We start from the raw sequence: 24,654 nt of genomic DNA, 5'->3' as shown, positions 1-24,654 counted from the left end.
AGGAAATGGCAACCCACTCCAGTGTTCTTGCCTGGAGAATCCCAGGGACGGGGGAGCCTGTTGGGCTGCGATCTGTGGGGTCGCATAGAGTCGGGCACGAGTGAAGCGACTTAGCAGCAGCATGCACACTTATAATGCAGAGTACATCATGAGAAACGCTGGGCTGAAAGATGCACAACCTGGAATCAAGATTGCCAGGAGAAATATCAATAGCCTCAGATATGCAGATGACACCACCCTTATGGCAGAAAGTGAAGAGGAACTAAAAAGCCTCTTGATGAAAGTGAAAGAGGAGAGTGAAAAAATTGGCTTAAAGCTCAATATTCAGAAAACGAAGATCATGGCATCTGGTCCCACCACTTCATGGGAAATAGATGGGGAAACACTGGAAACAGTGTCAGACTTTATTTTTTTGGGCTCCAAAATCACTGCAGATGGTGACTGCAGCCATGAAATTAAAAGACGCTTACTCCTTGGAAGGAAAGTTATGACCAACCTAGATAGCATATTAAAAAGCAGAGATATTACTTTGCCAAAAAAGGTCCATCTAATCAAGGCTATGGTTTTTCCAGTGGTCATGTATGGATGTGAGAGTTGGACTGAAAAGAAAGCTGAGCACCGAAGAATTGATGCTTTTGAACTGTGGTGTTGGAGAAGACTCTTGAGAGTCCCTTGAACTGCAAGGAGATCCAACCAGTCCTTCCTGAAGGAGACCAGTCCTGGGTGCTCATTGGAAGGACTGATGCTGAGGCTGAAACTCCAATACTTTGACCACCTCATGCGAAGAGCTGACTCATTGGAAAAGACTCTGATGCTGGGAGGGGTTGGGGGCAGGAGGAGAAGGGGACGATAGAGGATGACATGGCTGGATGGCATCACCGACTCGATGCACATGAGTTTGGGTGAACTCCGGGAGCTGGTGATGGACAGGGAGGCCTGGCGTGCTGCAGTTCATGGGGTCGCAAAGAGTCGGACACGACTGAGCGACTGGACTGAACTGACGCACACAGCATGGGCATGGCCTGGCTCCGGCCCGCAAGGGGACAGGCAGCTCAGGGAAGCAGTGAGTCTGCTCACCTGAAGAGCAGTCTGAGCACCTAAAGGGCAGCAGAGTCTGCAGGTTGGGGGCGGTGGTCTGCTCAGTCCCAGATCGCAGCTGCCTCGTTCTGGGAATTCCTTGGCAGTCCAGTCCAGTCGTGAGGACTTGGTACTTTCACTACCATAGTCCAGGTTCAATGCCTGGTCACGGAACTAAGATCCCACGAGTTGCCCCCTCATTCACAGTGTGAGTCTGGAGTTAGAGGGGCCTGTGCTCCAAGTCGGCATTCACAGCCCAACTGTGATCCTGGGCAAGTTACCCTCAGCTTCAGTTTCCTCATCTCTAGAGTAAGAATTGCACCTATTGGGCTTCCCTGGTGGTTCAGTGATAAAGAATCTGCCTGCCAATGCAGGAGACATGGGTTTGATCCCGGGTCCGGGAGGATCCCACAAGCCATGGAGCAGCTAAGCCTGTGCGCCACAACTATGGAGCCTGTGCTCTAGAGCTGCCGCTACTGAAGCTCGTCCTCTGGAGTCTGTTCTCTGCAACGAGAAGCCCGCGCACCGCAACCAAGAGTAGCCCCCACTCTGCACTAGAGAAAAAGCCCTCACAGCAATGAAGACCCAGCACAGCCCAAAACTTAAAAATTAAAAAAAAATTGCATGTTCTATATAATACAAGGAACTGTATTCAGTATCTTATAATAATCTATAATGAAAAAGAATCTGAAAAAGAATATATATATATGTATATGTACATGTACATGTATATACGTATGTATACAGGCTTCCCTGGTGGCTCAGACGGTAAAGCGTCTGCCTATAACGTGGGAGACCTGGGTTCGATCCCTGGATTGGGAAGATCCCCTTGAGAAGGAAATGGCAACCCACTCCAGTACTCTTGACTGGAAAATTCCATGAATGGAGGAGCCTGGTAGGCTACAGTCCATGGGGTTGCAAAGAGTGAGACACGACTGAGCAGCTTCACTGGTTCACTGGTATATACATACATGTGTATGTCTATATAACTAAATCACTTTGTTTTACACTTGAAACTATCACACCATTGTAAGTTAACTACACTTCAATTTTTTAAATGGTTCAACAAATAAAGTGAAGGTTACACCTGAGAACTTCTCACGGGGCCTGATACACAGAAAGTGCTGATCTCTTGTCTGTCTTATTAATATTTTCCATTTCTTGGGCACCCACCTTGCACCAGGTATATATCTCATCCATTTATGTGAAGCCTGCAAGGTCACAACTACGATTTCAGGAACAAACCAACCGAGACTCAAAGGATGAAGTAATTTCATTCCTAGGGCTATTCCCAAGAGAAACAAGAGCACACAGCCACACCCACAAGCCAGTACTCAAACTTTCATAGCAGTGCGATTCAGAACAGCCAAGGAGGGGGGACAGCTCAAGCTTGCTTGTTGATGGATGAATGGATAAACTGTGGCATATCCATGTGATGAAATGCTATTTATTCAGCCTTAAGAAGGAATGATCCTCAAAAGATTAAAATAGAATCACCACAGGATCCAGCAATTCCATCTCTGGGTATATACCCCAAGGAATTGAAAGTAGAATCTCAAAGACTAGTGTTATTCACAATTGCTAAAAGAAGCAGCCCAAACATCCATCAATGGATGAATGGATAAACAAAATGTGGTCTATACATACCATGGAATATTATTTGGCCTTAAAGGGGAAGTTCTGACACACACCACAATGGAGTTGGACCTTGAGGACACTATGCTAAGTTAAAATAAGCCAGTCACATAAGAAAAATCTATAGAGACAGAAAGTAGATTAAGGACTTCCCTGGAGATCCAGTGGCTAAGACTTCAGGCTTCCAGTGCAGGGAGCTCAAGTTTGATTCCCGGTCAGGGAACTAAGATCCCACATGCCACAGATTAATGCTTACTGTGGGCTTGTGGGAGGGGAATGGGAGTGGCTGCTGATGGGTAGGGGTTTCTTTGTAGGGTGATAAAAATATCTAAGACTGGATAATGGTCATAGTTGTGCAGTCTTACGGATATACTAAAAACCCTCTGGATCGTATACTCAAAAGGGGTGATTTTGACGTGAATCATACAGGGAGGCCTGGCGTGCTGCAATTCATGGGGTCTCAAAGAGTCGGATACGACTGAGCGACTGAATGGAACTGAACTGAAACCTCGATTTTTTAAATGAAATAAACAGCTTGCTCCCAACTACACAGCTAGTAAGATTTGAACCCAGATTTCGTCTTCAAGCCCGGGCCACTGGTTCCTCCAGGCTCTTGTATATTTGTAGACACAGCACAGAGCAAGCTGTGGACCAGACACCAAATAAATGCTGCTCTGATTGGCAAACACTGAAGAAGTGGAGGATGGGGACCGAGCCCCAGGATTCCCAGCGTGAAGACAGCCCTTGACCCAGACCTGTGACCCACCAAGCCCCTGTGAGGGCCTCTAGCCTGTTATTTATTGTAGGTACTTAAAACTTTCCTCTTGAAATATGGGTCATAAGCCTTGTCTCTTCCCCCATCTTCTCTTCTCCAACTGCTGAGAAAGAATCTTAAGCCAGTGCCCCTTGGCTGCTGGTTTAATTTGATAAATATAAAACTGAAGCAAGCTAATAAAGCCATCAGTCATCCCAGAGCCCAGCAATTCTCCGAGCTGAGGGCCCTTTTTTTTTAATATGTACAAATCAATGTGTAAGATGATAATGAATTGGGTCTTGTTTGGAATACTCGAGAAAGCGGTGGCCCAGTGAGCTGACACTGAGGAAAGAGGAGCTTGTCACCTCTGCATGAAGTCTCTCACAGGACCCTGGAGGGCACACATATGCCCCCACCCCCTGTGAGGCCCGGCCCCCACCTCTCCTTGGGGCCCCATCCCCTCAGCTCGTTCCTTCTTGCAGCTGCCCTGGGGCAGGGTGGGCATGGAAGTGCGCCCCCTCCTGGTCTCTCTCCCTCACATCATAGAAGTCAGAGACATTTTGTGAGACTTTCCAGGAACACGTTGAGCCATCTCAGAAAATCCCGCCCTGCTCCTGAGCTGCACTCAGCCCCACCTGTCGGCACCTGTCCCACAGGTGTGACCTGTCTAGTCTCAGCCTTATCCTCACATCAGGGACGGGGGCTTCCCAGGAGGCTCAGTGGTAAAGAATCTGCCTGATAAGAAGGAGACTCAGGTTCATTCCCTGGGTTGGGAAGATCCTCTGGAGAAGGAAATGGCAACCCACTCCAGTATTCTTGCCTGGGAAATCCCATGGACGGAGGAGCCTGGCAGGCAGTCCATGGGGTCCCAAAGAGTCGGACTAAGTGACTAACACTTCGACTTTTCACTTTCATGACTCTATGTATGCTATATGTGAGTGAACTGATCACTTTGCTGTACACCTGAAACTAACACAACATCGTAAATCAACTACACTTCAATTAAAAAAAAAACTGAGTGAATAAAAACCCCATTTATTTTACTCTAAAAAAAAAATAGTTGGTCTGAGCCAGCTTCTGGGCACTTGGCACTTGAACCATCCCTTCCTTCCTTGGCTGAGAAGGCGGGTTCACTGTGCCTGCCCTGCTTGTCCAAACGATGTAGTTTGTGATGACCATCTGCCATGCTCAGAGGACTCTGAAACTTTGATGGTTGCTCAGCATGGACACCCCTGTGACCATTCCCCAGTGAAAACCCTAGGGGCTCAGTCTGTAATGGGCAGACACACTGCGCACATATTACTGCATTTATTGCTGGGGAAGGAGCATGGTCTGCACCCCCACCCCTATAGGAGGAAGGGGCCATCAGAAGCCTGTGCATGGATTTCTCCAGACTCCACCTGCGTCTTTTCTCCTGGCTGATTCAGTTGTGTGTCCTTTTGCTGTAATAAGCCTTGGTCATGGGTACAACTCTATGTTAAGACCTGTGAGTCCTTCTAGTGAATCATTAAATGTGGGGGCAATCTCTGGAACCCCCGACACAGGGGAACCACAAAGATGGGGATTAAGTGGAAATCCAATAAAAACTGTCTCCATCCAAAACAGAAATCAGTTTATGCAATATTGATGGGTTCCCTTGGCAACAAATTGTCTAAAAACTTAGAACCCCTCTGGCAAAATAGTCACGGGGCTGGCTTGGGTGAAGATTGCAGTGTCCAGATGGGTCAATGCCCAGAGAGGCCTTGTAGGCAGCCAGACCCTCAGAGAACTGTCCAGCGTCCCAGGAGTCAGGCAAGGACTAAACAGTCTGCATAATCCACCCAGGATGGTCATGATGGGGGCGCCCCAGAGCAGAAATCCTGCTCCCCACCCACAGTAAAGTGGGCACGCCAGGCCCTGGGGGCCTGACCGCAGCCTCTGTCTCCAGGCCTTCCCTTTTCTAGGCCTGCATATTCCAATCTGTCCCAAAGGACGTCTTTCTGGTGACTTATCTCCACATCCCGGCTTCTCTGGTGGCTCAATGGTAAAGACTCTGTCTGCGATTTGGGTTCAATCCCCGGATCGAGAAGACCCCCTGGAGGAGGGCGTGGCGACTCATTCCAGTATTGGAGAATCCCATGGACAGAGGAGCCTGGCAGGTTACAGTCCATGGGGTTGCAAAGAGTCAAACACAACTGAGCTGCTAAGCACAGCACAGCACATGTCCGCATCCAGCCCCCATCTCTCCTCCCCATAATACAGTCCAGCGCCCATGACTCCTCCTGAGGGTGGCTTCCCTGGGCTGTGCCCCTCCCAAGGGGAAGACTCACCTTGCTTCTCATCTTGACCCACAATGTATCTAGGACATCACGACTTGGCAGTGACCTTTTGAAGGTCTCTAACAATGAGCGTGGCCGGCGGGCATGACTGGGACCTGGGGGGGTGGGGGGGGCAACAGCATGACTCAGAGGCCCAGAGACCTGCAGGCACCGGAAGCCAGCCAGCGGCGCCACAGCACTCTGCCCCCGTCTCTGACATCACAGAACAGATGACCCAGGACGGCCATGCCCAAGGAAACACGAGCCGAGTGCGGCGGCTCCTGCCCTGACCCGACACTGATTGATATTCTGACACCCTGCTAGAAACAGCACGCTGCAAAAGCGAAAGGGACAGAAGAGAAAATAAACAAGCGGAGCGATGTCAATCTGAAAAGCTTCTACAAATATAGAATAACTTCTAGACAGCCAAGGAAATCAGCAACAACATGAAAAGGCACCCTCTGAGACAGGAGAATATATTTGCAAACCATGTATCCACTAAGGAGTTAAAAACCAAAAAAACAACAAGGAACTCATACAACTCAATAGCAAAAAAAAAAAAAAAAATTTTTTTTCTTTTATTTTTTAAACTGTGAAAATATGATAACACATTTACAGGAGATTTGGAAAATACAGAACAAGGTTACATATGGTTCCACCATATATTACAATTTTTTCAAGTAGACAAATTAAGATTTTTCAGTTGGAATTTCATTATCAAGCTCTCAAAAATTAATAGAATGAATATACAGAGAATTAGAAGGATATAGCAGACCTGAAACACACTATGAGCCAATTCAACATAATTAAGATCAAATAATCCAATTTTAAAATGCGCCAAGGGGGACTTCCCTGGCAGTCCAGCAGTTAAACTCCATGCTTCCACTGCAAGAGGCATGGATTCCATCCCTGGTCAAGGAACTAAGATCCCATGTGCCCCATGGCTCGGCCAAAAATAAAAATAAGAAATAAAATAACAATGAGCAAAGGACCTAAATGGACATTTTCCCAAAGAAGACATACCAATGGGCAACAGGGACACAAAAAGAAGCTCAACATCACTAACCATCAGGGAAATGCCAAGCAAAACTGCCGTGAGATACCACCTGAAACCTGTTAGAACGGCTAACATCAAAAAATCAACAGCCAGACTGCCCTGGTGGTACGGTGGCTAAGAACCCACTTGCCAGTGCTGGAGACTCAGGCTCGATTCCTGGTCTGGGAAGATTCTACATGCCTCGGAGGAACCAAGCCCATGAGCCACAACCACTGAAGCCCGCGTGCCCTAGAGCCCATGCCCTGCAACGAGAGGCCACCATGACGAGACGCCCGCGCACCGCAGTGAAGAGCAGCCCCGCTCACTGCAGCTAGAGAAAGCCCACACTCAGCAATGAAGACCAGTGCAGCCGAAAGGAAAACTGAAGAAAGCAAGGAAGGCGAGGCGAGAGCTAAGTGCCGGTGAGGATGTGGAGGAAGAGCTTCCGTGCACTGTTGGTGGGAAAGTAAGCTGGTGCAGGCACATGGGAAACAGCACGGGGGGTGCCTTGAAAAAGTAAAAATTTCCATGGGATCCAGCAATTCCGCTTCTGGAGATACACATGAAGGAAATGAAATCACTATCTGGAGGAATTATCTGTACTGCCATGTCCATTGCAGCCTTATTTGCAATAGCCAAGGCCAGGGAAACAATCTCAGTGTCCATTGACAGATGAAGGATAGAGAAAATAATACATATGTAATGGAATATCATTCAGCCTTTAAAAAGAAAGAAAGCCTGGGAATTCCTGATGGTCCGTCGGTTAGGACTCTATACTTTCACTGTCGAGGACCTGGGTTCTATCCCTTGTCGGGGAATTAAGATCCCACATGGCACTCGGTATGGCCAAAAAACAATCCAAAAAAGAAGGAAATCCTGCCATTTGTGACAACATGGATGAACCTGGAGGGCACTGTGCTAGGTGAAAGACATCAGACAGAAAACCACAAAGGGACTTCCCTGCTGGTCCAGTGGCTAAAACCCTGTGCTCCCAGTACAGGGGGCTGGAGTTTGATCCCTGGTCGGGGAATCAGATCCCATATGCCACAACTAAGCCTCAGTCCAGCCAAATAATTAAATTTTTCTTTTAAAAAAGAAAGAAAACAAGTACTGCGTAGTATCACTCATACGCAGAACCTTAAAAAAAGGAACTCATAAAAATAGAGTGGAAGACTGGCCGCTGGGGCTGAGGGGTGGGGAAAACAGGGAGAGGTTGCTAAAAACAGTACAAACTTCCAGTTACAAGATGAAGAAGGCCAGTAAGTCTGAGCATCTCACAATACACTGGGATTAGAGCTGATAATCAGTGGTAAAGAATCCACCTGCCAATGCAGGAGACGTGGATTTGATCCCTGGGTTGGGAAGATCCCCTGGAGAAGGCAATGGCAACCCACTCCAGTATTCTTGCCTGGAAAATCCCATGGACAGAGGTGTCTGGCAGGCTACAGTCCATGCGGTCCCAAAAGAGCTGGACACACTTAGCAAGTAAACAGCAACAATAACTGATAATACTGTGGTGTATAGTTAAAATCTGCTAAGAAAGTAAAACTCAAGTGTTCTCACACACACACAACAATTAAATATGTAAGGTGATGGATGCACTAATTAATTCGATGGTGGGAAGCCTTTCACAATGTGAAGTGAAGTGAAAGTCGCTCAGTCGTGTCCGACTCTTTGCAACTCTATGGACTGCATAGTCTATGGAATTCTCCAGCCAGAATACTGGAGTGAGTAGCCTTTCCCTTCTCCAGGGGATCTTCCCAACCCAGGGATCAAACCCAGGTCTCCTGCATTGAGGGCAGATTCTTTACCAGCTGAGCCACATACGTATATCAAATCACCATGAAGTAGCATATAAAAGGGCTTCCCAGGTGGCGCTAGTGGTAAAGAACCATCGCCGATGCAGGAGACACAAGAGTCCCAGGATCTGGAAGATCCCATGCAGGAGGGCATGGCTACCCACTCCAGTATTCTTGCCTGGAGAATCCCATGGACAGAGGAGCCTGGTGGCCTACAGTCCATAGGGTTGCACAGAGTTGGACACAACTAAAGCAACTTAGCATGCACACACTTTAAAAATACCAAAATTTTATTCAACAATTACACCTCTATAAGGCTGGGGGGGGAAGTCTCTATATCTTGATTCTAGTGTTGATGACAAGGTGAGTATGTTGTTGGTATACCTAAAACATGCATTTGAATTTTGCAGGTGATACTTCAATAAAGTTGATTTAAAAAAAAAAAAGAAAGAAAGGATACATTACATGCTTCATGGGAAGGAGGGGGATTCAGTCTTGACGCTCAGTCTTGATACTTGATCCATCTTTCCCGTCTGTACACACCCAACACCAAACACGTAGAGGAGCAGGTATATGGAATGTGTCCTCATGAGCACATGTTACACCTGCATGCGTAGACCGACCGAGATACATAACTGAGCCCCTCCCTCCAATGTCACTGGACTGGGAGGCCAGGCCAGAGGAGAAGGCCCAGCTCTATGTGACCAGCTGACCACAGGCGGGGCCTGGAGCCTGACATCTCTGTGGAGCCTCCTCAGACGGAAGGAACGCCCTTCCTGCTTCACTAGCTGTAAGGTTGTCTCCCCTCCTAGGGCCTGGATCAGGCTCCCAGAGCTGTTATAAAACAAAAGGCCGGGGTGGGGTGGGGTGCTATGCGTGCTCAGTAGCTTCGGGCATGTCCAACTCTTCACGACTCTGTGGACAGCCATAGCCCACCAGGCTCCTCTGTCCATGAGATTCTCCAGGCAAGAATATTGGAGTGGGTTGCTGTGCCCTCCTCCAGGGGATCATCTCAATCCAGGCATCGAACCTGCATCTCCTGTGTCTCCTGCACTGCAGGCAGATTCTTTACCCACTGAGCCACCTGGGAAGCCCAGGGTGAGGTGTTAACCAATATTTATCTTTTCACAATTCTGGAGGCTAGAAGTTTGAAATCAAGGTGTGGGCAGAGCTGATTTCTTCTGAGGCCTCTCTCCTTGGCTAGCAGGACCCTCGGCGGGGGAGGGGGGGTCTTCCCTCTGTGTCCATCTATGTTCTCAGTTCCTCTTCCTATAAAGGATGCCAGTCATAGTGGGTTAGGGCCCACCCTGATGACCTCATCTTATTTTATCATTTTTAAATTTTTATTTAATTTTTTGGCTGCACCACACAGCATGCAGAATCTTAGTTCCCCAGCCAGGGATGGAAACCATGCCACCTGGAGTGGACTAGAGGAGCCCTAACCACTGGACCATCAGGGAAGTCCCCATGACTTCATTTTAATATAATATAATCACTGTAAAGATCAGTCTCCCAGTAGTCCCATCCTGAGGTGCTGGAGGCTACAGTTTCAGCATGTAAACACAGGGAGGGGGGCACAATTCAGTCCCCAACAGGTGCCCGCTCAGAAAACTGCCCCCCACCCCCCCGCCTCCAGAAGCAAAGGGGTTAAAGTTAGAAACTGAGGTGGGGGAGGGGTGGGGAGTGTGTGTGCATTGAGCAGATTAGTGTGAATGCTCCTTGGAGCCTCAGCTATAATTAGAGATATTGAAGGCAGGGCTGAGGCTCTCTCACCTCATAATTAGGGTGGTTCTGCGCTGAGGCTCCCAGGGAGGTGGGTTTGCTGCTGCTGCTGCTCTGTAATAAGGGGAGGGGGCAGCGAAGTGGGCCAACAGCAGCCCAGGTCCTCACATTTAGCTCAGGACAGACCCGAGCCAAGGTGTAAGTGCGTGTTCAGTCGCTTCAGTCGGCTCCGACTCTTTGTGATCTCATGGACTGTAGCCCACCAGGTTCCTCTGTTTATGGGATTTTCCAGCCAAGGATATTGGAGTGGGTTGCCATGCCCTCCTCCAAGGGATCTTCCCAACCCAGGGATAGAACCGTGTCTCCTGAGTCTCCTGCATTGCAGACATATTCTTTACCACTGAGTCACTGGGCAAGAGTCAAGGTGAGACCATCCTGAAGGCCCTGGCTGCACCCTGGTCAGAGCTCACCCCAAATCTCCCCGCAACCCTCTTAACAGGGGCCAGCTGGCCGCCAGCTCCTACTCATGAGGGCCCTCAGCCCCTCTCCCCAGGAGCAGCTTCATTTGCGCCCTTCATTTGCATTTGTTTGAAACCTAAAGGTACCAAAGGACCCATCCAGTCACTCGCCTGGGTCCAACAGGAAGTATTCCCAAGGATGCTGTGGATGGGATGGGGCCCCATCAATAAGGGAGCAGAGAGGGCCCACTTGACTCAATGAGGCCAAAGCAAGAGCAGCAATTCCCGATCCATGTGACCGGCCAAATTCTCCCGCTCAAGAATTCCAGCTCCAGGACTTCCCTGGTGGTCCAGTGGTGAAGAATCTGCCTGCCAATGGAGGGGTCGCAGGTTCAATCCCTGGCTTGGGGAATAAGATCCCACACGCTACAGGGCAACTAAGCCCACGCACCACAACTATCGAGCCTGTCCTCTAGAGCCCGGGAACCACAAGGACAGAGCCCACACGCTGCAACTGTCGAAGCCCAGGAGCCTAGAGCCTGTGCTCCGCAACAAGGGAAGCCACTGCAATGAGAAGCCCAGGCGAGGCAACAAAGAGTAGCCCCTGCTTGCCGCAACTCGAGAAAGTCCGCACCCAGCAACGAACACCTGGGGAAGCCAAAAATATAAATAAATAAATCAAAATAAAAGAAGGAAAAAGACAAACTCACAGGCTTCATGAGGACCCCACTTTGAGAAATGCTGACTTATATGAAGCCCCTGTCCCCTAGTCTCTGGCACAAACAGGGACTCAATCAACATGCATCCTCTTCCCTGGGCACAGGGCTGGGCAGAGCCCCTGGTTTGGGTTCTCCAGGGACACTGTCAGACTTGTGCCATCCATCCTGTAACTGAGCAGCACCGGGGCAGCCTCGCCCCAGGTCCTAGACGCAATGGGAAGTGACAAGACCGGATGCCACAGGTTGGGAGGTGGTGATGAGAGAGGAAAGAATTGACCCAGAAAAGCAAACTTCGATTTGCTAAAAATATCCACCCGTTAGGCAATCCCCCAGCACCCCCTCCACTGTCTCTCCCAATTCAAATCCACGAGATGCCAAACGCAAGACGCCAAACCAGGACTGAGATCAGACAATTAGACCGTTTAAGATGAGCTTTCAAAGCTCAGACTCCCAGACGTTTCAGTCTCACAAAGAAAATGTGCATTCTGTGGACACAATGAGAGCAAATCAGTTTCCCTTTTTTGTTCCCTTCTCCGCCCCTGCGCAGAGGCAAGTGGTGGAAGAAAATAAGCATAATTGGACACAGACAAGGCAGAAATAAGTTTAGCAACAAAGGGAACATCTCTGAGGGAGGTGCAGTGCTGATGTGTCTGTGTGAGGGTGGGCGTTGATGTCCCCCAGGGCTCAGCAGGCTGGGGGGCTGCCTGGCCCCTGGATCTTCTGAGGCCCTAGGATAACAGGGGCTGGGCAGTGCTCTGGGGTGCAGGGCCAGAGCCTGGACAGACAGACCACTCTCTGGGGGTCCTTGCTGAAGCCACAGGGATCAATGATGAGGGCAGCACCCCCAGGCTGGGAGGACTTCTCCTCGAGATGAGTGGCCATCCTCTGTAACTGAGCCCCCAAGAGGCCTTTAGGACTCTACAGGGACAAAACCTGCAGGTGGCCACTGAAAGAACATAATCCAATCAGTGCCCAAAGACTCCTGTATCTGACCTCACCCTGGGTCTTAATCAACTTTTGTGCCTTTCTCCCAATCCTGGGAGGCCGCCAAAGGACTTGGTGGCTTAGTCAGTAAAGAATTGCCTGCAACGCAGAGGACCTGAGTTCGATCTCTGGTCTGGGAAGATCCCCTGGAGAAGGAAATGGCAACTCATTCCAGTATTTTTGCCTGGAGAATCCCGTGGACAGAGGAGCCTAGTGGCCTATACAGCCCATGGGATTGCAAGAGTCAGACACGATTTAGTGACTAAACCAACACCAAATGTCAGGGACTATGACCCAATAGTGTCTCCTCACCTCCTACCTCTGCTGAACAACAACCTCTCCCTAAGAAGGATGCATCCTCGTAGATCCAAGGGTCCCAGCCTCAAGCAGAAAATGATACCATGTAATAGTACTGATAGCAGCTGCCACCGGGCAAGGCAGAAGCTCCCAGAGGGGCCATTTGGAAGGCTCTCTGCTCAGTCGCCATAACAAAACACCATAGACTTGGGGGCTTAAACAACAGAAATCTATTGTCTCACAGACCTAGCGGCTGGAAGTCCAAGGTCAGGGTGCCAGCACGGTTGGGGTCTGGTGAGGGCTCCCTGCCTGGCTTATAGACAGCCGCCTCCTTGCTGTGTCTTCACAGGGTACAGACAGGGAGCAAGCTCTGATGTCTCTGCTTGTAAGAACACTGATCACATCATGGGGACTCCATCCACGTGACCTTGTCTAACCCTAATTACTTTGAAAAGATCCCATCTCCCATTATCATCACAGGGGCATTGAGGCTTCAACTTGTGAGTGTGGGGACAGGAACACTCAGTCCATAACACTCTGTATGGCTCCTTTGCCACTGTGCCCGCACAAGGGACCAGGGAAGCTGCTTAGGGCTATTCCAGGGAGGGGATTTCATCAATGTCCTGTATCCCTAGCATGTCACTTGCAGGGAGACATTCCTGGAATGAAATGCAAATCAGAGCAGCGCTCTGTCCTTTCCTTCTCCTAGCGCCACTCTCCCAGCCTCACCAACACACACACACACACACACACACACACACACGCGCGCGTAACCTTCCTGTGTCCCTCACTTTCCACACAAAAGAAATGCCCCTTCAGGGACTTCCCTGGCAGTCTAGTGGTTAAGACACCATGCTTCCACTGCAGGGGAGACAAGTTTGATCCTTGGTCGGGGAACTAGGAACCCACATGCTACACAGTGCATTTAAAAATTAGAAAAAAAAGAAGAAAGAAATGCTCCTCCACAATAAGCCCAAATGAACAATCAGCATTCAATATTAGAAGTTCAGGGTTTTGTTTTGTTTTGTTTTAGGGGGTAGGAAAAGGGAGGGGAAGCTTGATACTTCACACGTCTGTAATTCTGCCAGACTCTTTGTGTAAATAACTGAATTTTCACACAGTTTCACAAAATAGGCGATATTGTCCTCACTTTATAGAAGGGAAAACTGAGGTCTGACCACTGGCAAGTCATGAGGCCAGAATCACAAAGGGTCTGTCCTGTCCCACATCCATGTACTTTCTACCACATCACATGCCCAGAAGAGCCAGGGGGAGTGGGGCAATAGATCATGGGAGAAGGAGGAAAAGATAAAGAAGCAGAAGTAGGGACTTCCCTGGCAGCCCATTGGTTAAGACTCCGCACTTCCAAGGCAGGGGGCGTGGGTTTGATCCCTGGTCAGGGAACTAGATCCCACATGCCGCAACTAAGACCTGGTGCAGCCAAATAAACAATTTTTTAAAGTCGTCATTTTGGAGAAGGCAATGGCACCCAACTCCAGTACTCTTGCCTGGAAAATCCCATGGACGAGGAGCCTGGTAGGCTGCAGTCCATGGGGTCGCTAAGAGTCGGACACGACTGAGCGACTTCCCTTTCACTTTTCACTTTCATGCATTGGAGAAGGAAATGGCAACCCAGTCCAGTGTTCTTGCCTGGAGAATCCCAGGGACAGGGGAGCCTGGTGGGCTGCGGTCTATGGGGTCGCACAGAGTCGGACACGACTGAAGCGACTCAGCAGCAGCAGCAGCATTCTAGTGGAAGTGTTAGTCTCTCACTCATGTCCAACTCTTTGCAACCCCGTAGATTGTAGCCTGCTAGTCTCTTCTGTCTATGGAATTCTCCAGGCAAGAATACTAGAGTGGGTAGCCAATCCCTTCTCTAGGGGATCTTCCCACCCAGGGATCGAACCTGGATCTCCTGCATTGCAGGTGAGTTCTTTACCATCTGAGCCACCAGGGAAGCCCAGTCATTCTAGGGCTACCTTTAATTGAATGGAATGGGACTGAGGGCCCTGTAAATTCCTGGGATTCTAAGGTGCTTTAAAATATGTCTTTGTTCAGGAAAGGGAAGACAGTAGCCTTATTCCTGCTCACCCTCCCCCAGTTTCCTTCCCAGTTAGGCCAGCTCAGGGGGGTTGACCCCTGTGGTCAGAGCTGAGCCTCGCCAAGTCATTTTTACCAGCACTGGCAATGGAGAGAACCCTCCGTCTAGGACCTTGACGTCTCCAGGCTGAGCACCGTCCTGTGGTTGCATTCATGAGGGTCTGGCTTAGTTGCCCTGGGGGTGAAGTCTCACCTGCCCATCCTTCAGGCAGAGCTCCCATCTACAAACCTACAACGGTTGGCAAACAACGCTTCATCTGATGTTTCAGAGCTGGCATTTTCTTATCCATGCTGCAACCTCCCATTTTACAAATCTGCAATTTGTGAATTTTAACTGGACGCTGTATCGCAGGCAGAAACAAGTTGTTGGCAAAGTGTACAATATGATAAAGTCAAATAAATTAATGGGCCACCGAGCAGGCCCATCTCTTTCAGATAGCCAGAACGCTCCTGACCTATAAATCTGCGGGTGTTAATAGCTCCTGCAGAACCAAACTCACACGCCCCCAGACACATATACGTTCCCATAGGCAGGCAGCCTCCATGGTGGCCCTGTGATCCTCACCTCCATGTCCTCTGGGGTCTCCTTCCCTGGAGTGTGGGCTGCACCAGGGGACCTGCTTCTAATAAAGCACAGAAGTGATGGGATGTCCAAGATTGGGTTATACAGATTCTGTCCTTGGTCTTTCTGAGGGAAGCTGCCCTAAAAGAGGACCCTTGTCTTTAAAAAAAAAAAAGAATATGAGGCTGTCCATTCCACATGGAGGGAACTTTCTAAGGCGTTTCCCTACAGACCTGCCCCAGAAAGGCACTTCTCTTCTGGTGTTAAGGACTAACTCCACACATCTGATGAGACAGGGAGCATCCCTGAGGCTTCCTGAGATGAAGCCAATCAGAGCCATCCGGGGCCCCACTTCTCCCCAACAATAAACCCCTAGGATGAGACTTCCCTGGTGGACAGTGGTTAGGACTCTGAGCTTCCCGTGCTGGGGGCCCAGGTTCGACCCCTGGTCAGAGGACAGTAAGTGTGAAAGTGTTAACCGCTCAGTTGTGTCCAACTCTTTGTGATCCCATAGACTGTAGCCCACCAGGCTCCTCTGTCCATGGGATTTACCAGGCAAGGATACCGGAGTGGGTAACCATTCCCTGCTCCAGGGTATCTTCCCTAGCCAGGGATCGAACCTATGTCTCCTGCATTGGCAGGCAGATTCTTTAACATCTGAGCCACCAGGGGGATCTTAGGGTTTGGCCAAAAGGAAAAAAAAAAAAAAAAAATCCCCTGTCTTGGAGCATGTGCCCACCCCTCAGAAAGAGGCTCTGATATTCCATAACAAGATCCTGCATTGATTGTTTTGCTTTCTGAAAGCTGGAGAATAGTTCAGGAGAAACACTTTCCCCTGTTTTCATTAATCTGCGTAGAATTTCATCAGCAGAGCTGCGCCCGCCCTCCAGTGGGCGTGGGGCTTGGTTCTCCAGCACTGGAGATTCCCAGGAAGAAACCTCAGTCACACGGGAAGGGTGAGGCTGTGCTGAATAAAAGACCCCAGGGCTTCGGGAACCTGGGGCCTCGTTCCCCACCCTCTGGTCTCATCCTCAAGGCAGAATCGGAAGGGACTTCCCTGGTGGTTCAGGGGTTAAGAATCTACTTTGCAATGCAGGAGACACAAGGAACTAAGATGCCCACATGCCTCAGAGTCTGTGGGCCACAGTGAAAGATTCCATATGAAGCAACAAAGATCTGAGTGCTGCAACGAAGAACTGATGCAGTCAAACAGATAAACGTCAATGAAAGAGCAGAGGCGAGAGGAAAGGGAAGTCCAGCTCCCCTTCCCTGGGAGGACCCCCTAGCCATAAAAGTCACAGCACACATGTTGAACCCCACAATCTGATGGTCTCCACAGCCCTCGAAGCCCCCAAGGACCAGAGAAGAGGTGAAGTCGCTCAGTCATGTCCGACTCTTTGCGACTCCATGGGCTGTAGCCTACCAGGCTCCTCTGTCCATGGGATTTTCCAGGCAATAGTACTGGAGTGGATTGCCATTTCCTTCTCCAGGGGATCTTCCCAACCCAGGGATCAAACCTGGGTCTCCTGAATTGTAGACAGATGCTTTACCGTCTGAGCCACCAGGGAAGTCAGAGAAGAGGTACCTTTCTCAAAATCGACAGGTAGCTGGAGAGGGGTCAAGCTGAGAGCCACTCTCCCCAGTACAGACCCCTGGTGGTCCACGTATTCCCAGTGGGAATCTCTTCCACGGCCAGAGGGCAAGGAAGCCTCCAACCCAGGAAATGTGGTGAAGAGATGGAGAATCCCAGGGGCTCCATCCAGCAGTGAAGGTCATGGTCACGGGAGCCCCTCAGGAGGCAGGCCCAGACTGAGACGGTGCAGAACCCAGTGGGAGACCAGGGACACAGACCGCCTTTCTGAGCGGAGGAAAATGGATGGTGTTCCAGGGAGAGTGGTCTTGAGGAAAAGGATCTTCGGTTGGTTTTGTGTTTAAGACTGAGGTGAGGAAGGAGGCTGTAGGTGGAGAGGGAGCCTGCAGGTGTGAGAGAAGTGGTCCACCTTTCAGAGGGTCCTGGGAGGGAAGATAGCTCAGAAACCCAGCTGCAGCTGCACCCCAATGCATACTCTCCAAATGGTTCAGTTCAGTTCAGTCGCTCAGTCATGTCCGACCCTTTGTGACCTCATGAATTGCAGCACACCAGGCCTCCCTGTTCATCACCAACTCCCGGAGTTCACTCAAACTCATGTCCATCGAGTTGGTGATGCCATCCAGCCATCTCATCCTCTGTCGTCCCCTTCTCCTCCTGCCCCCAATCCCTCCCAGCATCAGTCTTTTCCAATAAGTCAATTCTTCGCATGAGGTGACCAAAGTACTGGAGTTTCAGCTTTGGCGTCATTCCTTCCAAAGAACACCCAGGGCTGATCTCCTTTAGAATGGACTGGTTGGATCTCCTTGCAGTCCAAGGGACTCTCAAGAGTCTTCTCCAAATGGCAGTCCCCCAAAATATATCTGTCCTCTTCTTGAACCCTGTGCAAGTAACCTTATTAGGAAAGTGACCCCTGGAGCCAGCCTAGGGGTACGTACGGTGCTCATGGGGAAAGGCACAGGGGACCACAGAGAGCACAGAGGACTGGGGAAAGGCACTGCGACCACCCTCCCCTCTGCACCCCCAGCTGTGACTGCTGCACAGTAAGGAAGTCCCGTGAGGATGCACTGGGGCCCCTTCTCTGCGCCACCATTTAGACCCCAAGCCTCCCTGTAGCAGCCAGCAGCGATATTATGGATAAATGGTTCTAAACCCATATACAGCTTCCATGGAAGCTCAGTCAGTCAAGAATCTGTCTGCAATGCAGGAGACCTGGGTTCAGTCCTTGGGTGGGGTAGATCCCCTGGAGAAACAAATGGCAACCCACTCCAGTATTCTTACCTGGGAAATCCCATGGAGAGAGGAGCCCAGCGGACTACAGTCCATGGGGTCACAAAGAGTTGGACACGATTTAGCAACTAAACCACCACCACCAAGGCTATATACATTCCTATTCTACTGTACTTCCTAGGAATTCTAAAGCTTGGTTAAAAATGAATTTATGTATTGGTTTTAATTGTTACTCCGCAATCTTCCTGTGCGTTTTCTTCTTAGGTCAAGGGCAACAGGGCCAAATGAATCTCTCCTCCTAGAGCTTGTATGTTATGTTTTTAGGCAAAGCCACTTTCAAAAGAGTAATAACTGGAAAACTTTTCTATTTTCCATGAATCGAGTTCTCAGTGCCTTTGAAAGAGGAGATGAAAGAGAGGGACCGTTTGCAAATGCAGGGACTTAAATAGGAATATCACAGAATGCAAAGCATAGCCCACAAGACAAGGATGGATGTCTTCGAAGCTCAGAGGAGAAGTGCACGAAGAGGAGAGTCAGTGCAGCAGGGGCTTCGTTCAAGGGCTGAGTCCAGGTTTATATGGCATCAGTTCGAGTCCTCTCACATCCCGGGTCTGGTCTCCAGCCACACCGAAAAGAGGCAACCACCACCAGGGTGCATTTGCAAGAACGGGACGCCCTCTGCAGGGCACAAGGGGACAGGAGCACAATCTCCTTGAGGTTTCTTTCCTTCAAGACTGAAACCAGCACAGTAATTCCTGCACACTCCCTATCTGGAAAGAGATGCATTCCACCTGGAACTTATGAATGTGGCAAGCAGTAAGAACTAGGGGGCCACAGGGCCATGGCTGAAACTTCTGACCAAGCATTTGGAATTCACCTGAAGCTCTAGCTAAGGACTAGGGGTATTTGGCTGACAAAGGACATGAAAACAAACTGAAGTGGACCTGGTCTTATAGGGCCCCCATCTTCATGACAAGCAGAATCTGTACTGGCAGGGACTTCCCTGGCGGTCCAGTGGCTAAGACTCTGCACTCCCAATGCAGGGGGGCTAGGTTCAATCCCTGGTCAGAACTAGATGCCACCTGCCACAACTTAAGATCCCGCATGCTGCAACTAAGACCTGGAGCAGCCAAATAAATAAATACATTTTGTGTGGGTTTTTTTTTTTTTTTAAGAATCTGTCCTGGCAAATAGAAATCCCAGAGGCCCTTGTGTCCAAACCCTCCTTATCAGATGAGAAAACCCTGTCTGGGAGTGCCAGTGGCCAGCCTAAAGACCCCCAACAGGAACCAGAACCTGGGTTTCCCTTTTGTCGTCCTTACTCTCCTACCCGTAGGGGCAAGCATCAACCCCAGGAGGGCAGAAGGAAGTTTGGAAGAGGACATCTGCCCCATGGTCTGGCATCTGGAGTTCTGCTCGGACTGGTTTATTGTAGGGCCTGCTAGGACCTGCAAGCCAAGTGCATCCTCTCATAAGAAAGTTCTGTTGTATTCCATGGGCAAATCCTGGCTTACCCCTTGTCTGTAGTTAACACGTGCCCTGATCTCTAAATGATGCTGTGTAGACTGAGCACTCTAGGAGGGCAGCACTGTGACTTTTGCTCCTTAATACACCATAGTGTATTGGTGTATTAATACACTGTAGGTGGGGGGCGGGGTGGGGGCGGGGCGGGGGTGCTTTTTGGTGGCTCAGTAGGTAAAGAATCTACCTGCAATGCAGGAGACACAGGAGATGCAGGTTTGATTCCTGGGTCGGGAAGATTCCCTGGAGGAGGGCATGGCAACCCACTCCAGTATTCTTGCCTGGAGAATCCCATGGACAGAGCAGTCTGGCGGGCTACGGTCCATAGGGTCAAAAACAGTCGGACATGATCGAAGCAACTCAGCACAAGCACACATACCATAGTGGGTGCTTGGTAGTTGCTGAATTTATCTCAATAAGTGAGCATGACTTAAACATTTTTCATACAGCTGGGAGGATTTTACAGTGACCTACTGCAAGTCTCTCACTTGTTCCGCCTCAGAACAAACAATGTACATTTACTAGACAGCTGACCAGGGACGTCTCTGATGATCCAGTGGCTAAGACTCCGTGCTCACAATGCAGGGGGCCCGGGGTTTGATCCCTGGTCAGGGAACTAGATTCTACGTGCCACAACTACGAGTTTGCATGCTGCAACCTAAAGTTCCCGAACGCCACAACTAAGACCCGGCACAGTCAAATCAATATTTTTTAAAAAATAGATAACTGACCAAAGTTATAGATGCTGGGTGGAGCTGCATGGAAATCGCACCAAGCTGATCCTGACATGAAAAGTGTTCCCCATGGTCTGCAATCTGCATTAAAAAGTAAACTTCAGCAAAACTGCTCTATATGATATGATAGTACTGGATGCATGCCCTGGTACCTTTGTCCAAACTCACAGAACCACCAAGAGCGGCCCCTGGCGTAAACTGTGGATTCTGGGGGATAAGGTCGGAGTTTGTTCGTAAATGTCTCACTCTGGTAGAGATCCTGATAGTGGGGAAGGCTGTGCATCTGTAGAGGCAGAAGGCATATGGGAAATCTCTGTACTTTCCACGCAATTTTGCAATCAACTAAGACTGCTCTTAAAAATTAAGTCTATTAGGGACTTCCCCTGTGGTCCACTGGTTAAGACTTCGCCTTCCAGGGCAGAGGGTGTGGGTTGATCCCTAGTTGGGGAGCTAAGATCCCCCAAGCCTCACGGCCAAGAAAACCAAACCATAAAATAGAAGCAATATTGCAACAAATTCAATAAAGACTTTTAAGATGGTCCACATCGAAAAAATAATAATAAAAAAAAAAAGACATGCTTTCAGATCACCCAGGAGACTGAAAACCATGGTGACAGGGACACACGAGGTCAAGGCTCCCAGAGACTCCGAGGCCCCGCACAACTGGAAGACAGTGAACCTCTGTGGCACTGAAGTCCCCAACTTGGCACAGACCCTGCTCCCTCCTCTGATTTTCCCAACACCTGTGAGTCTGGCTTATTTGCCCAGTGCAGGCACTTGAAGGTACTTTATTGCCTCGAAATATTTTAAATCTCATTTTTCTTTGCATGGAATGAAATTCACTCTGCAGTCCCCTCAAGGCCGTTTTTCATCTCTTTCCCCCTGGCGACACCGGTAAAGCGTGCAGTGAGACCTTTCGGCAACAGGCTCTGTCACTTTCCCCATTTTCGAGCATAAGTGTTAATGCTTGCAGGCTCGACTGGGTTTAAATCGGCTTAACTGTGGATGCTTTGCCATTTGCAATAACACAGAGAGACAAGTGGTGAGAAATCTGCACGGAGGAGCAGGATATTGGAGAGAAAGACAAACGAGTTGGAGTCAGCAAGTGCTGGGACCCGCAGGCCACTCTACCCGCTTGAGCATCTCAGCCCTGTGCTTTAATTTCAGATGCACTTGGGATATTTAAACAATTTACTCCCTCCTAGAGGTTTCTGAAATCTTCCTAACCTACTCTTCTCACCTGGTAATAAATATCCCAAACATTGGAACTTCAATAAACCCTGGCCGCATAATGGGACACTCCCCACGTCTTGATAAAGCAGCAATTCAACAAGCCACTCTGATGCGTTCAGTAACTAAATTCTCTTAGACCGGATCAAAGAAAAAAAGATACCTTTTGTGGAACTTCCTGGGTGGTCCAGTGGCTAAGACTCCAAGTTTCCAAAGCAGGGGGCCCAGGTTCAATCCCTGGTCAGGGAACTAGATTCCACATGCCGCAATTAAGAGTTCACATGCTGCAACTAAGACCCACCACAACAAAATAACTGAATAAGATGCTCTGTGCCTTTGCAGCTTGTGAGATCTTAGTTTCCTAATGAGGGATTGAACCTGGGCCCTCAGCAGTGAAAGCACAGAGTCCTTAACCACTGGACCACCAGGGATGTCCCAGATACGTTCTTAATTCAACTTGTAGAATTCTAGTTAATCCAACTAGAATTTAGTGAGCACCTGGGCAAAGGCTCTGTTGAGAGGCCATGGGGCCGAGTGCAGTTGTAAGAAGCCTTTTATGAGCTGGCTGTGCCACTTCCCTGCTCTCCTGGGCAAGCCTCCATCTCTCTGAATTCAGTTCCGAGTCACAATATTAGATGCTGATCCCCTCTCTCCTAACTTCTGTGCTGAGTTCTTGGGAGTCTCCATGAAGAAGTGCTTGATGGATTTAGAAATTATCGTTCTAAGAGAAGTAAGTCAGACAGAGAGTGACAAATACCATACCGATATCACTTACATGTGGAATTTAAGAAAATGATACAAAAGAACTTATCTACAAAATAGAAACAGATTCAGAGATATAGAGAACAGATTTGTGGTTGCCAAGAGAGAAGAGGGTGGAGGAGGGAAGGACTGGGAGTTTGGGATTAGCAGATGCAAAATATTATATACAGGATGAATGAGCAACAAGATCCTACTGTATATCACAGGGAACTGTATTCAATATACTGATAAAAAAATGGAGAAGATTATGAAAAAGAATGCATGCATGTGTATAACGAAATCACTTAGCCATACAGCAGAAACTAACACGACATTGTGAATCAAGTATACATTAATTTAAACTTTTTCAAGCAAATAAATACATTTAAAAAAGAGAAGTCCTTGAAAGAGCTCTGCAAAATTAGGTCACATAAATGTGAATTCTTATTCTAGAGGTAAGGCTGCAGGAGGATAATAATTTTCACCCAGAGGCATAGAAATGGAAATTCCTTGGCAGTCCTGTGGTTAAGACTCCATGCTTCCAATGCAAGGGACATGGTTCAATCCCTGGTCAGGAAATAAGATCCCACCGAAGAACTGATGCTTTTGAACTGTGGTGCTGGAGAAGACTCTTGAGAGTCCCTTGGACTGCAAGGAGATCCAACCAGTCCATCCTAAAGGAAATCAACCCTGAATATTCATTGGAAGGAGTGATGCTGAAGTTCCAACACTTTGGACACCTGATGAAAAAGAGCTAGCTCATTGGAAAAGACCCTGATGCTGGGAAAGATTGAAGGGAGGAGGAGAAGGGGACGACAGAGGATGAGATGGTTGGATGGCATCACCGACTCGTTGGATATGAGTTTGAGCAAACCCCAGGAGATGGCGAAGGACAGGGCAGCCTGGCGTGCTGCAGTCCATGGGGTCGCAGAGTCGGACACGACTGAGCGACTGAGCAACTAGGCACGGCCAAAACAAAAAAGCACAGACAACAGAAGTGGCTCCAGCCCCGGACCCACACAGAATTCAAGGGAGAGCATGCAGCCCACACCTGAACTTGGCTGAGCTGGCCTGAACCCTAACTGCAGTTTTTCTGAGTGGACCACCAGGGGAAGTCCCAGCTTTTTCTTTTCCAAAAATCTGTTTTGCCAATTCCAGGTCCTTTGCATTTCTCTATAAATTTTAAAGTCAACTTGTCGATTCACACACACACACAAATCCAGCTGGGATTTTGATAGAGATTGCATTGAATTTATCATCAATGAGGTGAGAACTGCCATCTTAAAAATATCGAGTCTTCCAATCCATGACTGTGGAACTTTGCTCCAGTTACTTACAGCCTTAATTTTTCTCCTCAACGCTTTGTGGTTTCCAGAAAACAAAAATTGCATTTGGGGGTTAAATTTATTACTAAGTATTTTATTCCTATTGTGATGAGAAATGCATTAATTTTCTTTGCAGATTGCTCAGTATTAGTATGGAGAAGGCAATGGCACCCCACTCCAGTACTCTTGCCTGGAAAATCCCACGGATGGAGGAGCCTGGTAGGCTGCAGTCCATGGGGTCGCTAGAGTCGGATACAACTGAGTGACTTCATTTTCACTTTTCACTTTCATGCATTGGAGAAGGAAATGGCAACCCACTCCAGTTTTCTTGCCTGGAGAATCCCAGGGACGGTGGAGCCTTGTGGGCTGCCGTCTATGGGGTCACACAGAGTCAGACACGACTGAAGCGACTTAGCAGCAGCAGTATTAGTATATAGAAACAATTGATTTCTGAGTGTTGAGCTTGTGTCTTGGGCTCTGCGTAACGCATTAGTTCTAGTAGGTTTGTGTGTGTGTATTTACAGTCAAGAGTAACTCATCACTGATTGACAGTTTCGTTTTTTATCAATCTAGACGACTTTTTTTTTGGTCTTACTGCAGAAGTGTATTCTTCGCCTTTTTGTTTATTCGTTTATTTATGACTTTGCTAGGTCTTTATTGCTTGTCTCGGACTTTCTCCGGTTGTGGCGAGTGGGGGCTTCTCTTAGTTGCAGCGTGTGGGCTTCTCATCGTGGTGGCCTCTCTTGTCGCCGCACGCAGCTCCGTCATTGTGCTGCAAGGGCTTAGTTGCTCCAAGGCATGTGGGATCTTCTTGGGTCAGGGATCGGACCCGTGTCCCCTTCATT

General features: G+C 48.9%; 1 protein-coding gene across 4 annotated transcripts in view; it reads right to left on the bottom strand.

Annotated features, from left to right (window-relative positions):
* Window positions 1-5,885, bottom strand: part of MGAT5B (alpha-1,6-mannosylglycoprotein 6-beta-N-acetylglucosaminyltransferase B) — an 81,038-nt gene extending 75,153 nt beyond the window's left edge. For 2 of the 4 annotated variants that reach the window (XR_015147217.1, XM_086356329.1), the window contains exon 1: window positions 5,776-5,874. The gene's annotated coding sequence lies outside the window, so the exon portion shown is untranslated. Of the gene's footprint in view, window positions 1-5,775 lie in introns of all 4 variants that reach the window. The other 2 variants (XR_015147218.1, XM_086356330.1) reach the window with 2 other exon arrangements.
* Window positions 5,886-24,654: the final 18,769 nt, after the last annotated feature.

Source organism: Bos grunniens, chromosome 19 (assembly GCF_055505025.1).
Source record: "Bos grunniens cultivar Pamir isolate PY7600 chromosome 19, Bosgru_T2T1.0, whole genome shotgun sequence".
Classification (NCBI taxonomy): Eukaryota; Metazoa; Chordata; class Mammalia; order Artiodactyla; family Bovidae; genus Bos; species Bos grunniens.
The sequence above is the reverse complement of the archived record's forward strand: the minus strand, read 5'-3'. Positions and strand labels throughout refer to the sequence as shown.